Raw genomic sequence first — 18621 nt, 5'->3', positions numbered from 1 at the left:
ATCTGGAACATGTATAGAAGGGCTTGAAAGGGAGGAGAGTTGTTCTTCTGGCAGAGAAGGGAACTGTTTTCTTGGCAGAGCCAGGCTGCAAGTTGGGACAGCCAAGGCAGGGGACGTTCCTCCTACTTCTCAGCACTGTCCCCTTCCTCCTTCCCACCTAGCCAAAACAGAGCCCTGTAGGAAGTAATAGTAAACAGAATAGAAGGTCTGTTTGGAAAGGGACCAGGGCAAGGAGCAGAGGGATCCTTAAGGAATTACAGAGCTCCACAACAGAGGAAGAAAAAGATGGCAACTCTATCTAGAGGGACATACACCAAAAAACTTCCCACACTTTCCACACAAGTAAAGTCTGCTTTATTTTGGCAGTTGTGGAGGTGTTCTTTACCCTTGCTCCCTAAGTGGAGGCCATTTGTGGACATGACCCCTCCACTTTCATGGAAGCCAAAGTCAGCCCAACCACTCAGGTGAGAAGCCAGAGCACACACAAAGAGAGGACCTCTGTACTAACATGGCCCATCAGAGGTCATCAGATATTTAAGGAAAACCAGTAACATGGCTTAAGAGGTGATATTAAAAACAAAAATGAAGGAGGAGGGGAGAGAGAGGAAGAGGGAGAAGAAGAGGAACACCTGTTCTGGAGAAAACAGAGATACTATCAGATACAGAAAAAGGTTTGAAAATTCAAATTAGTATGCTCATAGTGTTGAGAGAATTTTGCATCCATAAAACAAGAATATGCTACTATGAAAAAGGAGCAATGACAAAAAAGGAAATATTCTTAGAAATTAAAAATACTATTACTAAAATAAAATAATTTATTAGAAAGTTTGGAAGGCTATTACCTGGAACCCAGTAAATACACAAAGGAATGTAAATTACGAGAGAAAACAATAAACATGGCAGGCTAATCTAGGAACTCCAACACCCCACCAGTAAGAGTCTGGAAAGATATAACAGAAAATTAAGGGAAGTAATTATTTTTTAAAATAATACAGGAAACTATCCCAGAGCTGAAGTTTTCTGAGAATTTTATACGATCCGAAACACTGCCATCTTGGACTAACAGAGACAGAGAGAAGATGAAATGAAAGGTCCTCAGCCTCCCGTATTATAACCTGTATCTTGTGAATTTATTTTACAATGCTGTTATTTCATGACAACCAGCCGAATACATATTTTCTATTTTTACTTTCAAACTTCAGTTTAAACAAGGTGTTTAGTGAATCCAGTGGAGTGAATTTTATTCCTGGAACCCTGAAAGGCACTTTTCTCCCGGGATCCCATTGACAAAGGGAATGACTCCTCCTCCCCCCACGGTGCCACTTTCCCAGTGTACACCGCAATCGCAGGAGCCTGCTATGAAGATCACTTGTTTCCTGAGTTGGAGGAAAGGCCTCCTTCACACATATACTCATTCACCTCCAACCAAGTGAAACCAGCTCTTGCCTTGAGTTTGGGGGGCCTGACTTATGAATGATTTCTAGTTGTACTGGGTCTTCCAAAGGTAACCTTTTGGCTTTCCTGTCTCTTTTCAAACAAGTACTGCAAGGAGGAAACTGAGGGATATCTGAGAAAAAGCACCCTGCCTCCCTGTTGATTATGAACCTGGGTCCCACCACAGGATTCAGGAGTTTAATCCCTCTATTGAAGTGTAAATTTCCTCCCAACTGGGTTGCTTGATTAACTCTCACTTACCTCCACCCCCCAACTTAAGAAGAATATATTAAGTCCCAGAAATGTTGGATGAGTATCCAAAATGCACAGCAAATGCCAAACAAATAAAAAGAAAGCCAACCCAGCAATGCTGACACCCAGGCCCACGTGCTTCTTATTGACCATCACCAGTAAGGAGTCTTGGCCCTCCAGGAACCCCGGAAGCTAGATTTTTGGAGATCTGAACCTTAGACTTAATGCAACCTGCAGTTAAGACCTCATATTCATTCAAGCCTCGAGTAATCTGTTTGAAATGGAAATGAAAAGGGATACATTGGGAGAGACTGAAATCCAGAATTTCAGTACTGAGGCTGGCAGGATACCAAGGCCAACACCACTGGCTCAGCATGGCACACTGGCTTAGGACTTAGACTCTGGGCAGACTGGTTTGAGTTTAAATTCTTGCCTGCCGTTTTCGAGCTATGAAATGTCCGGTGAGTCACATACCTTCCCTCAGCTTCATTTTCCCCATCTGTAAAATGGAGACTATTAATAACATCGAATTCATGAATCTGTTATGAGGATAAAATGAAATGATGTTTATGTGAATGTAAAGTAGCTCACATATATTCATTGAATGTTAGCTTTTAATATCAACGATGTTATTTTTGTTGTGATTACAATTGACTTACTGATTAATCAGATTTACTAAATTGCGCAGGAGAGAGAAGTGAATGCATAAGCTCCTTAGATACAGGAGGAGTTAAATCCAAACACTGATCCCTTCAATGGGGGAAAGCACCTCAACGCAGATGGTTTGGAAAGAGCACTTTGTCATTTGGATCACACCCAACTTTCCTTTCCAGAATCTCAGCGGTTTTGCATGGGTCATAAGAAGGACATCCCAAATGAAAAGAGAGAAGGACTGATTCTAGCGAACGCCAGGGCAGATGTTCGTGTGCTGACAAGCCCTCGGAGGGGTTAACCATCCTAGGGGCAGAGCAAAGCAGTGTGGCAGCTTCCCAAGCAGCTATTTTTATCTTTGTTTTGTGTATCTCACTCAAACTGGGGAAAAGGGTTCATTTTCTCACTTGGAAAGTTTTCAAAACACCAAAAGGATTTGGTCAAGAGGGAAGTGTACCCACTTCAGCCAATTTTTTTTTCAGTGGTCAAAACAAACAAACAAAACAGCAAAAACATCACTAATCTGCTTCAGGCAATATATGCACCATTCAGGGGAAGTTGTCATTTGTTTATCAGTAGCAGACAGCAACTTCCTGCAACCAACAGCAGTTGTCACCCAGCAAAAGGACATTTTTCCATTCTCATGAAGAGCAGTGAAAATTTTAAGGCAAAGGAAATGACAAAATATTTAACTGCATTTATCTGCTTTTTGGCTATTTTTACCCCCATGCCATGCAAATGCCTTCCAGACTTCCCTGACAACGTCTTACTTTTTATCCAAGTCTTGCTTAGCAGCCAAGGTACAAGTCTTGTCATTTATATTTTACAGATGGAGAAGCTGACACCCTGAAGCTTACGTAACATGCACATAGTAGGGCCAAACAGAGCTAGAAACCGAATCATGGTTGGCTTAAAACTATCCCAAGTCCTAAGGTAGGGACAATGGCCATGAGGGAAATGGGAAAGAATACCAATTCCGTGCATGCCAGCTGGGAGCAGGGCAAAGTGGGAAATGTGGTCCCCTAGGGAAACGTAGAGCCTAATCGATGCTTTCTTCCCCAATGAAGAACTTGATACATAATACTCTTAGTATCATCTGTTCGAAATGTTTGAATTTTGTTTTCTCAGCTGAGAATAAAGTAGGGGAACCCATGTTTGTTGGTGCAGTTTACTCCCCATTATTCCTTTTTACATATTCATAAACTGGGTAATGTTTTTTACATATTTCTGCCAGGCTATGGAGTTCTTTCGTCCTCCAGACTTAGCCTAATTAATTTGCTAAAATTCCTGAACCCATTCCTTCATTTATTGACCTTATACTGAGCCTCTGCTATGGGGTACAGGGCTGGGAACCTGGGGGGCACAAAAATGAATGAGTCCTGCCACCAAGGGGTTCAGAGTCAACCACGGGAAACAGACATGGAAACAAGGAGGTGGATTTGTAAAGAAATATCCTGGGAACTGTGGACATGGTTATCTCTGATGGGTGAGGCAAGGCTTTCCTCTCTCTTGGGTGCCTTAGTTGTCTCACTTTGATCTTTCATCTCTGCCCTGCCCACTCTGCCCAGTTTCCCCTTGGTGCTGATATTTCCTCTCACATCTCCTTCACTGTATGTGAGATCAGACCTCCAACACCCCTGAGAGATATTATTCCAGGTCACAGAGGACAGGTTTGTGCATATAGTAACAGATTTTTCGAGGTGTCTTGCTAAAAAGTTCTTTTGTAGAGTAAATCAATGCTAATTCTTTAAAATAAAGGAACAGTAAAGGCATCTTTTTTTGGAGTACATTCCAAAGAGTATAATCTATGAAGAATACTAAAATGAGAAAGAATCCCTGGGCTTAGCTTGTTACTAATTTTTATTCGCCTGACTTATAGAGTTGATAGGTGAGGCAATGTCCTCCTCATCTCTGGATTGAGGGTATGCTGACAGCTTCATCCATCAAGCAAGCTGTCAGAACACAATACTTCACAGAAGTTGTTGAACAGAGGTCCAGCTGGTTAACACGCCAAGGAGATGAGAAAGAAGAGAGTTAACCTTCGTGCCCATAGAAAAGTATTTCGCTCATCCAGCAGAGAAATGCACAAAGCAGCAAAATCTTTTGTCAGAGGTATTATTAGAATTTAAAGGCAAATTCCAAACATATGTCTGTAAATTAATTCTGCTTCCTTTATGATCCTGGAATCAATCCCTGGTGGAAACATATTGATAAATAATCAGCCAGCAATGGTGATCTCACGGAAACGTGGTGGATCCATTCTCATTAGCAAATTTAAAGACCATTTATGTTTATAAATACAGGGCAGAACAAACAGAGGAGATGGAATTCCAAGTTCACAGTTATACTGATTCACTGAGGAGATGGACTGCAGCCAGACACACCTTTAACAATTAGGGGCACAGGAGAAGGACAGCGGCCATTTACACAATCACATTAATAGTTAGATGGGTGATCATTTTATGGTAGCTTGAAGAATTTAAAAGACATGCAAAGCATCAGAAGGACATATTTTAGCTGTTAGGTTTAATATATTTTCTATCAGCACCCTCAACATCTTTGGATAGTTATAGAGTTTTAGATAATAAAGTTCCTCAAGGACAGAGAGAGGGTCCACAAGGCTCACAGAATGACCTCTTCTGAAGTCTAGCTCAGGAAGACAGCCTCCCTGAGCAGCCTCCAATGTTCAGTCTCCAATGATCTTAGAGATCCCAGCTGTGCTTGGGGCCCAGAGAATAACTTCTAGAATTGGACCAGTGCACGAGTAATACCTCAGCCAGCAGGTAACACTGCACTTCTTAGCAATTTGAGCTTTGTGGGTGCACTCTAACAATGGCCTTTATTCATCACTCTAATCAAGATGTTGTAATTCCCTTTGATGGTCTTCTCTGCCCTCACTTGACTTTGCTGAGTCATTGCATGCTGTGTCACGGCACTCTGGACTGCAGTAGGAGACTCAAAGGAAGCTCTACCCCTTGGTGGCCAGCTTCCAGGTTGACTCATCTTCTGGGGGCAGGTGTCATGTTCAAGAACCACAGTGAGTGATAGAGGAGAGCAGAAATTCTGTATATGTTCACGGGGGTAGTCCAAACCTGAGGGTGGTGTAGCTAAGGGTTACCTCAGCTTCTACAAGTGTTTTGAGGACTCTGAAGTACATCCCTGCCTTCTCTCAGCTACGAAAGTCTCCAGGGGGCCATAGTGCATCAAAGTGACAGTGGTGGCACCAAAGTGGTGGCACCATCTGTGACCAAACTCAGAAAAGAAGGAAACGCCATTTTCACCCGTGCCTCGGCTAGCCTTGAGGCTCACAGAGAGGTGGACCATACTCTCCCCAGAGGCCAACATCCTCCCCTAAAGAGAGTCTCGACTGGAGTTTGTGGCAAGGTGGAGTAGGGTTGGGGAAGGGATATATTTTTATAATCGCCTCCTAAAGAGGAAGGATCCCCCAAAAGACCTCTTAGTTGCTGAAGGAAGATGGCAGTGTTGGATTGCTTCAGGTGGGAGGATGCAAATTGGTGAGGGAGGGTGACTAAATTATTCTATATGGTAAGAGAAAGAAAGAGACTAAGAAAAAAGTGGTGATGGTGGTGTGTGGCGGGGGTAGGGGGGTAAGGAGGATAGAGGAGAGAAGGAGACAACTAAGGTGGAGATAAAGTTCTGCTGTGCAATGCGTGATGTAATCTCTTCTCCATATTTCATGAAACAGCCTATAAAATCAACATTACCAAGTAATTCCTTTTCAGTTCTATTGAGGGAGCAGGCATGGAATACAAGGAGGAGCTCTGTTTTTGAGGAGGTGCCTGTGAGTGAGCAAGGACTGCCTAAAGGGCTAAGCCTGAAGGGGACAAGATAGCATAATTAGCAAAAGATGAGGGATGGCAGTTCACTTGGGCCTATTGTTCTTATGACCAAGCTAACTTTAAGGGACAGGGCCAGTCTCCAGATGAGTCATGGAGAGATGCCACTAAGAATCTGGAGTAACAGGGTCTCTCAACCACCTTTGCTGATCTGCCAGTGATCTGAGGACAAAAGGTCCCCTCAGGCTGGAAGCAGGAATTTCATGGGTTTCAATGGAAGCATTTCTCTTAATAAGAAGCTGGTTTAGGGCTACCTGATGTTTAGCGAGATGGAGCCATGTGGCTGTAAGTGTGAATTGGGCCCAGATATTTGCTTAGCTGGTGTGTGTGCACTGGACCATAAGCATCAGAGACACTGGGAAACTTGTTAGAAATCCCAATTCTCAGGCCCCGCCCAGATCTACTGTATCAGACACTTGAAAAGTAGGATCCAGTGATTTGGTTAAATCAGTCCATTAGGTAATCCTGATACACCTGACATTTGAGAGTAACTGGCTTATGTAATGATTCTCAATTTTGGTGGCACTTGAATCCCCGGTAGAGCTTGTAAGATAGTCACAGAATCCCTGGCATAGACACCATGGAGTTTGGCTGCATGGGCCTGGGGTAGGCTTGGCACCCCGTGTTTAATAAGATGTACAGATGATCAGGTGGCCATCCAAGTTTGTGGACCAATAGAGCAACAGGTTAAGAAGAAACTGAATCCCACAGCCTGAAATTATGAGCCAATATTGCTGACAAATTAAATATTGAAACAACTGAGGGCCTCTGGGATAGAAGGAGCTTAATTAATATTCCTTATTAATTAGTGTCCTGCAGCCTATAAAGGAGGAAGCTTTGGAGATCACACCCAGGATAGAATTCTTCATCCACAAGCCCACAGCTCCACCCAAGAGAACTCCAGTAGCTATGAATGAATGGGACCCCAGGGAATGACCCCAAGACTCATTCATGTCTCGCAGGGCATCAGCTGTGGTCCAAGTGTCCAGCTCAGATAGGACAGGGCACTGTACTTGTCCTGCAGGATCTTGCATTCAAGTGCTCAAAGGGCGGTCCTCAGAATGATGTCAGAGATTGTTACAAAGGCAGGTTCAGATTCCTGGGTTCCCTTCGGGCCTATGGAATCAATAGTGGGATCCGGGATCAAGAATCTAAATCCGTAATGAGTGCCTTCGGTGTCTCTCATACACGTCCAAGTTTGAGAACCACGGGACACAGAGTTTAGAAAAAAGGGCATACGAAGACAGGTTGGCATCATTTATATTTTCGTGAAAGGCACAGAGAGTCAGTGAAGTTCCAGGACCAGAAGCTGTGTCACCTAAATGGAGAAACAAAGAGGACCCTTGTTTCACATTCCCTCCTCAGGAAGGGTAAAGGGTCACTGGTTGTGGGTACGATCACTTATGAATTGTTGGTTTCCATGTGTAGGCAAAGCACGTAAGTTTTGAAATATGTACTACGTAGTAGTCTAAGTATATTAAACTTAATATATCTCTGTGGTAAGAGCTTGTCTGATATTTTAAATATTCCTGAGAGCGCTGGGAATGTAAGAAAATACCTAGCCAGCAATATGCCATAAAATTTCCTGGGGAAATTGCTCTGAGATAACTATAAGTATGAGATTTCCCATAATATTTAATTTCCTCATTTCTTGTTCTTTTTGTTAATCCCATTTTCCTTGTGGTGCCCAGTTGAAAAATTGATGAGGTTTTTAAAAAGAAGTGAGTGAGTACATGTTTTGGAGATAGCCAAGGAGGGGTGCAGTTAGGGAAGCTGAAAAGCCTGCGTTCCTTCTGCAGTGACAGTGCAGTAGGAAGCTCAATCCAGCAAGGAGTCAGGAGGGAGTGCCTGGGCAAGGGAGGTGTGCCCCGTCCAGGGGGGCGCTCAGAACTAATCTCTTATTGGAACCTCCAGTTAAATTTCAAGTCTCATAAAGGAGAATGGAGTGATTATAGGACAGTGATCTAATACTGTGCAAAGTGTTAGGAAGGTGTTTATGCCGTGACTTTGCCTAAGGAGCTAAAAGCATTTCCTAACCTTTGTCTGCTGGAGTAGGTTTTGATTCCTATTTTGTTAATTATTTGACCTTGCATATGTCCAAGTCTTTCCACCTGTGAATTGGGGACAAGAACAACTACCTAACCTGACACTCAGAGATAATGGGCGTAAATGTTTTATACAATGTCAAGGAATAGTTGGTGTTGCTGTCATAGAATCCAAGGTATGGCTGTTCCTTCATCTTTAGGCTTCTAGATTTTGTGGTGTATTCAGAAGTATTACTCAAGCCTAATAGTGTATTGGTCAGCATCCATGCCCAGCAGAGCAATGATTCTTACTCTTAACTGTGCCTAAGAACCACCTGGGGATCCTGTTAAGATGTAGAGTCTTGGGGCTTGCCTCCAGAGATTTTAATTCAATGGTTTTGGATTGGGCTCGATAAATTAATTCAACCAGCAATTATGTGTGGTGGACACTGCTAAAGACACTAGGGGAATGCAAGTGAACAGACAAGTCCACTCATGGTCTACCTGAATTTGTAATACGCCTCAAGGTGAGAACCCATCAAGACTGATGGCCACACTCTCCCAAAGGCCACACGTTGAGGACCAGAGCAGCAGCGCATGTCAACTAGCGGCCCATCTAGTCTCTGCCATACCAATGGCCATAATGTTGGAAATTTTAACGCATTTCCAAACCGTGATTCTTCTTATTCATTGGGACCTATTCTTTGGTGATAATATTCTAGAACCTTTTTACTCAGGAACAATGGGTTCGTTTTGAACCTTCTCAGCAAGTTCCTTTGCTCCAAGTTCGTTGCTTTTCCGTTCCAGTATCACATATCATTTGCATTGACTTCTCAAGGGATTTCCTTAGTATCAAAGTCTTTAAGGAGGAAGAAGAAACATATCACTTGGTCCAGGGACTTAGCAACAGGAATAATCAAGAATATGTATGGATTTGACCTCCAAGGATCACAAAACAATTAAGTTGTCTAGCTTTAACCTAACCTGAGGGTTTGCCTTGAATGGGAAATGAGTCTTGGGCTGGATTTACTCCAAGTCATTTTCATTTTCTTTTCTATGTTATAACATTTTGATATGGGAGAAAACTAGCTTTTTTTTAGTGACACACACTTCCTGTGGAATGAAGGCTCCATTCTGGAATGCAGTCGATTATTTTCTCCCAACCCTTTGATGCATCAATACCAAAGAGAGATTGGAATCATAGCTGTCTCAGACCAACAGCAAATGAACTACAGATGCACAATGGCATTTCACTGTTTCAAAAGGATACTCTTTCATGTGCAATATCTAAAACGATGTGGTAATAAGCGGAGCTGAATTATAACAAATTCATTTTATTCCAGCAAACCTCAAGTGTCCAAAGCTGACAACCAATGATTCAGTGAGTAAACTAAAGGTAGAGCAAAGCAACAAGGGCAAATAAGAGTTTAAGTTAGTGAAGAAAATGAAGAACTGAAAAATACCTACTAGATTTCATTGCAAAATGTATCTAGGGAGAATACTCAAGTAATATTTCATTGAGTCCATATTTCATTTGTTATTTATGTCCTACTTCCTTCCTCAAAGGATTTGAGGCTGCCCATTTATTCTCTATCCCTAGTGCGAGACATTGTAAAGGAAAAGATCATCTCTTCATCTTCATCTCCTCCCTCCTCTCCAGTTCTCCAACCACTTAGGAATTTCAAACAGGATAAGAAAAGTACATTACTTATCTTATGCTAAGTTTTCCAACATCCACTATAATCTCTGTCATTTTAATAGCTGTTTTTATTAATCTTAGAGGCCCATCTCCAAAAACTATGAGTCTATATGTATGTACTATGTTTGTAATTGATGGCACAGGTAAACATTTTGCTATATTTTCAATTTTTAAGAGTAACTGCAAAACTTAAAAAAAAAAGAAGTGTGTAATTTTTGGAAACAAGTTTACTTTTCCTCAGGGCCTTGTCCTCGTGCATACGTATTTTACGTGCGTGCATATCTAGTGCACCATTTTTTCACTGACCACGACATCGTAAACCATTTTCCACATTGTCAAACATTTTAACGTTAAAAGTTACCCTTTTTATTGGCTGCCTAGTAGTCCACAGAGTTGACATCCATTATAACACAGGAACAGGAAGAGAGATATTTGAGCAGATGGCCATGACTCAGTTTGGGAAATGAGTCACACCACTGGTATTTATAGTGTGCTGGAGTACTTAATATTCCAGGGAGAGAAGTCTGATTCCAATGAGCGCATTACTGGGAGGGCTTATTTATCAGATATGCATAAGATGAGAGCTGTCTTGATCTCCTTTGTTTTGAAACCCCTTTTTATTCATTTCCCGCATCTTTCAAGGAACAAGAAGTTCTGCAAAAAAACAGAACAACTGAAATGAAACAACTCACCCCTGCCTTCTGCACTGTGGTAGAAGGTGAGGGCCGAGTGCCCTGACACCCCATTACACACATGTACCCCATGTCAGTAGAGTTCCAGTGTAGAGGGAACAGGATATGAGGCAGTGGGGTGTACTGGTTATGGGCAAGTCTTCTGGAACCAGACTTTGCCTCTTGTGTTCTTGTACCTTGACTATTCTTATCTGTAAAAATGGGGCTATAATAATAGAACTCACTCCAAAGGTGGTTGTAGGGATTACATAAAGTAATACACAGATATAAGAACAGGACTTGGCACATGGTAAACACCAGACAAGTGTTTATTGTTATCATTACTTCCCCACTCACGTTTGGAGAGCAGAGCAGAAACCAAAGTGCCAGGAAACTAACTGGGCAGCCACCCCATCAATAATAGTAAAGGGCAAACTTTCCAGTACAATCCTGGCCCCTTCTACTTGCATCCACTTGTTGTACAGGAATTTTAACCCAGGGACAATACCTGGGATTCTGTGTGTGCATTTAAAGCCCAGAACTAAAGAACAACTCCTGGAAGTTGAAGCCTTACTTTCAACTTCATGCACCTAGCCTGTCTGAGTGATGAGGGCATTTGGTTAGTACAAGACTCCTCATCACCAGAACTAGCTACCATTTATTCATCACCTACCACATACCAGGACTCTATCAGGCACTTGATATAACTACATCTAGTGTTCCCAACAATCTTATGGGATGGGTATTATTATTGTGGTTTTTCCCATTTAAAAGATGTTGGAATTTGGGGTCAGAATGAAACTGATTTTCCCAAGCCCAAGAAGACTCAGGATTTGGAATTGGAATCCAGGTCTGTATAACTCCCAAGTCTATTAATAATTTTTCCACCGCTCCCACTCCTGTACATGGTGACATTTGTAGAAAGATCACTTGAGCCTTGGCGATTTGCAGTGCTGATTAAGTGCTAATGCCCATAGCGGCTTTGCTGAGCTGTTCGCTGCTTCCCACGCATCCTGGGCTCAACGCCAACCCTACAAGCCCCTGTCTACCTCCCCACGCCCACACCCTCATTTCAGACTCAGCATCTATGCTCCTGACCTTGGCCTGCAATTGATCCTTCACCCTGCTAACAAGAGTTATGCATAGTCAACATAGAGACCATCAGATAAAGCCTGCTGGCTCTGGTCAGACCTGCCTACCATCTCCCCCTCTGTTCTCAGGCCTGTTGACCTTCTGTTTCACCTTATCTCCTCCTTGGCCCATTCTTTACTTTTTTCTTGTTGCTGAAAAGCAAGCTTTGGGATTCGTGAAGGAACATGATGAAGACCCACCTTCTCTTTTTCCCTTAATTCCCAGCTAGCATTGGGCATAAGAACCTTTGATCACACTTCTGGAAGTGAGGGGGCACATACCACCCTCGTGATGGAAGTTAGAAAAAGGTAACATGAGCAATGTGCAGATGACTCATGCTGAGTTACTTTCTGGAACTTCAGGCATAAGGGGCTCTCATTCAAGGCCTATACTTAGATCACAGGGTGAGTACCAACTGCTATTATGGACTGACTGGTACCCACCCCTCATATTCATGTGTTGAAATCCTAACTTCCAGAATCTCAGAATGTGACCTTATTTGAAAACAGGGTCATTACAGATGTAATTAATTATAATGGTCATACTGGAGTGGCCCCTAGTTCAATAACTGGACACAGACATGCTCACATAGAGAAGGCCATGTGAAGAAGAAGGCAGAGTTCAGGGTGAGGCCACTAGACTGGCATGAAGATTGCCAGCAAACCGTCAGAAGTTAGAAGAGAGGCAGGGAGCAGATTCCTTCGCACAGCTCTGAGAAGGAACCAATCCTGCTCCACCCGGGCTTCAACTTCTGGCCTCCAGACCTGTGACAAAATAAATGCTGATTATGTAAGCCCCCCAGTTTGTGGTACTTCATTATGGCAACCGCGGAATCGACTAAGCTGGAGAGATGCCCAGAAAAATTAGCTGAAAACTCATTGTGATGGATAAGGTGAGGTGCAAATAGAGTGAAGGCTGTGGGAACGTTTTCTGGAGGGACTAAGAGACCCAGTTCACAGACAGCCTCAAATGCCTCCCGGAGGTTCTTTGGAGACAGTTCTAGACCAGGAAGAGCTCACTTTCACCACATGCCTGATGCCATGGGCAGTCTCTTGTGCCTGTCTGGGGAGACAGAAGAAGTTAGATTGCTAAGCCTAGTGTTACCTCCATTGTAGCGACGCATTGTGACTTTTATGGGCCTTGGGCATTTTGGTCTAGGTGGGCTTCTCCCCCATTTAAAAATAACATTAAAAATCTTTGACAACTTCATCAGTGTAACAACCAGTATACTCTATGCTGAATCCATCTTTATATATTAATTACTATTACGTTCATTTTTCCCCTTCTGATTTTAAGAGAAATTTAAAAGCTTTTGTGGGCCCCTGAAAGTGCTGTAGGCTCCAGGTATTGCGCCTACTGTTCCTATTGGACAATTCAGCCCTACCCCACGAATGAAATAAGAGAACCATTAGGGAGTCCCAAAACCTACCTGTGTGATATTGCCACCAAAAAACGGAGTCTTGGAAAGATCTATGAACAAGTGTGTTGTACCTAAACTCTTTCTCTATCCTTTAAAAGCTATGCAATCACTTCACAGATTGCATTTCTCATGTCAAAATGTCCATGCTTTGCCTTACACATTCCCTTTGCCTCCGGAGGAACTGAAAAATAAATCCTTCCAGGTACAGACAGAGAGCCACACTACATATTAGCTGCCACCACATACAAGCACGGGACCATAAATCCACACCCCTCTCGGCACGGCTGGCATTGCACACTGTCAGGACCATACATAAAACATGCCCCTATGCACGGTATTATCAGCCTTCCTGATTTACTGTATATACAGTCTCCAAGTTAAATACAAACAGAAGCACCCAGAAATATAGTCTCTTGCAACCCCTGTCTAAAAACCGCATTGCCCAAGTAATGTCTGCTCATTCATCATTTACTTCCCGATACCTGAGTATCATTCTCGGAAATACATCCCTGCAGCAGTACCCCATGAAACTTGTGAGCCCAGAGAAGGGGAAGCAGTCTCCAGATTTAAGGCCCAGGCATTTAAACACATGAGCATGTTTCAAAAATGAGACTAAGCAATTTAAACAGTTGGTATCTGGCTTTCCTTCAGTGGGGCTTTTACTGTTTTCCCTTAATATAATATTTGAATCTGTCTTCCTTTTATGCGTGCCTCCAAGCAATAGGAGCGGTGATAACAAATTGAATAAATAAACCCACACTAAGTGGTTCTCCCTAGAAACCATTAGGAAGTGTCTGTGTTTATGGAGAGTTCCAATTCCTTTCTGTGGTGGATCCACGCACGTAGATTTCTAGCCAGTGACAATCCACTGGAACACAGGAATCAGGAGGCAGAAAGCAGTCCCCAGTGATGGCTTATCAATATGAGAACAGAAGTGGTGGCGGACGTGTACTGGTTTTGTAGACTGAACTGCGTGTGGATATCAGCTTAATGACAACTGTATAGCTGACGGCTTAGAGTGCTTCATTCCTCATGGACAATGAGATGGGTAATGTAGATTGGGACTTCCATCTCCATCCTCTCCTTTCTAACAGGACCCTGATCTTATTTAGATAACTAACCCCCAGGGCCGGCTTCATGGATATGTGACCTGCATAGTCTAGAACCTTTAAAAGATAATGTATAGGGGTTGCCATGGTAACTCATCCAGTTGTTATTCTGTACCTTACTGGGCAAAAGCCTAGAAAGAAAACAAGCAATTTGGGGAGATAGCAGCACCCAGAAATCAAGTTAATCTGTGACTTAAGCCCTCTGTAATTTTGTGCGCTAACTACTCACCAAGTGGAGGAAAAAGAGAGTAAGAAGGTATAAAAGATTTCATTTCAAAGCTCCCTAAAATTGCCAGTTCCACTCTATAGCTGATTCTCAGCAGAGTGGGAAATGGAAGAGCATGCAGGGAGACGACGCTGTCAGAAAATGATGAGCTCAAAGGAGAAAGTGGAATCATTGCTTCTGAATGGCAGGAAGCAGGTGCCTTCCTGGGGCAAGGATTCTGCCTCATCCTTAGATTAGAACCCACCTTCACCTCTGGGGTATCGGCTAGTTACCAACCTGGCACAATACAGAATCCGCAAGCAAACTCCCAACCTGCAGACATCTCCCCCTTCCTAGTACCTCCCTACCTTCAGGATTGGAATTTATCAGACACTGAGGACTCATGGGCTTCCAGGGCTGCTGATTATATCACGATCATAAGGCTGACCATCGACTCGCATGTCCCCCCTTTTGTCGGCACAATTGATTAAAACTTTTTGACCCTTTTTGGGTAATTCTTCACTTTCTCCCTCTCATAATTCAAATTTCATTGAATCAGGGTTCACTGAGCCAGTCTTCCCCACATATTCACCAGTCCCAATTTCTCTGTTTAAAATACTTGTATGAAAACATGGATTATAATATCTATTTACTGGGCAAATAACTTGCCTAATAGGTCAGGAAATGTGAACAGTCATAATAATCTGAAGGACATCATTAACTGCAGGGATCTAACGTATTTAGCTTTTAAAATTCCAAAAGGTTTAAAATTCCATCCCAATGATGGAATCATTTGCGTGGCTGTTATCAAGAGTGCTGCTCCTGTTATGTTATTTGCAGAGGAGGCAACTTCTCCCCTACCTGGGAACACTAGGGGAATGGGGCTCTTTTGCAAAGTCAGTGACATTAGAATTGTGACAAGAGTGGGGGCCAGAGAAAAGTTTTCTTAGTTGATGTTAAGTGTGATGAATGTGTCTAAAATGCAGTTGCAATAGTGTAAATAACTTCTTAATTGCCAAGACAATTCCAGTTTTTATTGAGGTTATGCTGGAGACGATTTCATTTATTAGGTGTTGATTCACAAGAGGAATTTATTCAACTTCCTAACTTTGCACTCACGGTTATTTATGAAATAATTAAGGGGGGCTGGGAAGAGGCCTCGATACTAAGTTAACTGGCCACACTGGAATCAAAGGGTTTGGGATAGTTTTACTTTGCAACACAAACCAGCAGCTATGTGCTAATAAGCCACAGTGGTAATGGAAGTTGTGTTGTTTTATAAATGGCACATATCAGCTGCTACAACATGGCATGAAAAGCAGCCAGACATCTTTGCATTTAATCGAAACACTTTCCGTCCTGGGTTCTACAGAATTACCTCCAGTTCCCTCTGACCACATTCACCAGAAGAAAAAACTTAACTGAAGTTGGGATGATATAGTGGTGAAAGTTGCAAAACATTGTGAATTAATACCGCTAAATTGTACATGTAAATGTGACTAAAGTGGCAAACTCCACGTCATGTGTATTTTAACTCAATAAAAATGTAATTATCAAGCTTTAAAAAAAATGACATAGTCGTGATACATAAAAAGTTACATGTATGGGGACATCTATGCCATCTATATGTCTTCTTTGGAAAAATGTCTATTCAGTTTCTCTGCTCCTTTTTTAACTGAATTGTTTATTTTTGGGCTGAGTTAAATGAGTTCTTTACATGTTTTGCATATTAACCCCTTATCGAAGATACGATTGGCAAATAGTTTCTCCCATTCTGTAGGTTGCCTTTTCGTTTTGTTGATGAAGTTTCAAGTGACAATCCTAACTAAATTTATAGCCACAAATCTTCCCGTTGTCACAAAACCGTTCGACCCTGCCAATTTTCAGTCTAGCAGGGGTTCAAGTGATTAAGAGTTTCCTTCTGTGTCACAAAACATAAATTCCCTGGAAGATCAGAAGGACCTTTTCACATGCTCTGGTTTTTTGTTATGGCTGCTTCAAAAGTTACAGTGCAAACTCCCAAAGAAAAGGCTGTATTTTTTCCCCTAAAAACCGTACTAATGAGTGTGAGCAGCAGGAGTGTTTCTTCAGCTAACCCTGGGCTGCTGCTTCGAGTGAGACAAATGAGCCTCGGATGGCCTAGGACCCAGCCTCCAAAGGCCAAACCACAGAGCCCAGTGCTGAGGAATTATCTCGTTCGCACTCCAGAGCACTTCAGGATGGTGTCTCTTCTCTCACAAGATCTTTGGTCCTTCCTTTAAGTTTACCAACCCTGATACACAAGAGAGTTCTGTCTGAGGAAACTAGAGGCTGGAAGTGCAAAGTCGCAGTGCCTGTGGAGCAGAGGTCAGGCGGCTGGTTGACCAACATGCTGTTTCTGCTGACTTGTCCTTCACTTCCTCTCCTTTTGACTCTGGTCATTTGCCCACAAGTCAGAAATGGACTGTACACCAAAGCTTATTCACCTCCTAACTCTCAGACAAAATGGGCTTTAGTAACAACCAAACAGCTACACAGTCTACGAGGATTCAAAGCAGTCTTCCAGAGGCTGTATCAGACTCACTCAGGGTGGTGTTTTTTTTCTCCCAAACTACGGCCATTCATCGCGTCCCCCTCCCCACACATGCACAGACCCCATGTGGATAACCCCCCAGTCCTTGTTGAGACGACTGGGACCATGTGTGACAGAATTTCTTTGGGACGACCAGTTTCCCAGACCTGGGATTTGCCTCCAGCAGGCCTGCCTGCCTCCAGGTTTGTGTGGTTTCCAGGGCTCCCCGCGTACAGTGGAAACCAGGAGGTGGGGTCCCTCCTGACTCTGCTACCTCAGGGCCAGGTCACTTCACCACACTGGTCAGTCGGTGCCTGCCATCGGAGTGTTGGGAAGGTCGGGGAGACCACCAGGTGGGGGCAGGTTGAGACTGCAAAGCGCCAAGTGTCATTTGTTAGCGTTTTGAGTCATAGTCTGATCCTCCGTAAGCGTTAATGCTGCAGGACAGTCTCTAGAGAAGGAAGGAGGCAGAATGTGAAAGGAGCACGTAAACTACGCCCCGCTTCATGAAAAAAAAAAAACAACAACCTCTATTTCTTGCCATAGAAAAAACAAATGGAAATTAAGAACATGAGTGACTTTGAAGTGAGCTAGTTACTCTCCGTTTTACAAGTTTTACAAGTTTAAAAACGTGGACTGAGGTAGAATCATCATAACTTCGTGTCACAGAGGTGGCTGTTTTCTTTCCAAAAGGGACTATGAGCACCGGGGTTTTATATTTTTATTTCCTGGCTTCGTTATCCCTCTGCCTTAATATTGTACTGGAGAAACTATGTGGGTTACCTGAGAGAAAGAGGAAGAAGACACTACTACTAAGGAACGGGTTGTTACTAAAGCCAAGTTTGTGATAACGGACAGGAGAGGCATTTAGGAAGATAGGCAGTTAGGTTTGACCCAAGTAAAAAAGATTTTCCTGACGAGCCAGTTACTGCCTGTTAAGGACTTGGCACTGTCTGTCGCCAAGATATCACACTCTATTTTCGGACAATTTTATGGGCTTTTCAGAAATTCCAATAGCAAAACAAATAATTACATTAATGCCTGCACAGACATGTTGTTGATATTCTTGTAATATTTTAAGTCCTTTGCATGACTGGATTAAGCAACATGAACATGTGACTCCAGAGCTAAAGGCCACTGTCATGCCAGGCTGGAGGCCAGCATTAACAAACAAATTAATTCCTGTGTAAACCAGAGAGAAAGGAGGTGAGGCTTTGATCCAAGACTTAGTATTTTCAAACCATCTCTCAGTTAAAGAGATATCTTCTGGAACGAATCACTGCAAACCAGTGTATACACTGTACCCCCTTCATCGGGGCTACGTGTCCCACAGAAGGAAACATGCTCTTGAAGTCCTGACCTGCCACGTGAGAAAAGCACATTGTGCAAGCGTGGGGAGAACTGATGCTCCATTTTGAAAGAGTTTGCCTTTTTTCCCCCCTTCATGACCTTGGGTAAATGACTTCAGCACCTTTGAGCAGGGTGCTGCCTTTCCTGCACTATAAAAATGGCTGTTATATCTATCGATCATGCAGAGGTGCCACGAGGCTTAATTTATTAATGTTTGTGTTACATTCTGCAGCTCTTAGATGGAAGGTGTTGTAGAAATGCAAAGCA

The sequence above is a fragment of the Rhinolophus hipposideros genome (genome assembly GCF_964194185.1).
Source record: "Rhinolophus hipposideros genome assembly, chromosome: 5".
NCBI lineage: Eukaryota > Metazoa > Chordata > Mammalia > Chiroptera > Rhinolophidae > Rhinolophus > Rhinolophus hipposideros.
This window is presented reverse-complemented; position numbering follows the sequence as displayed.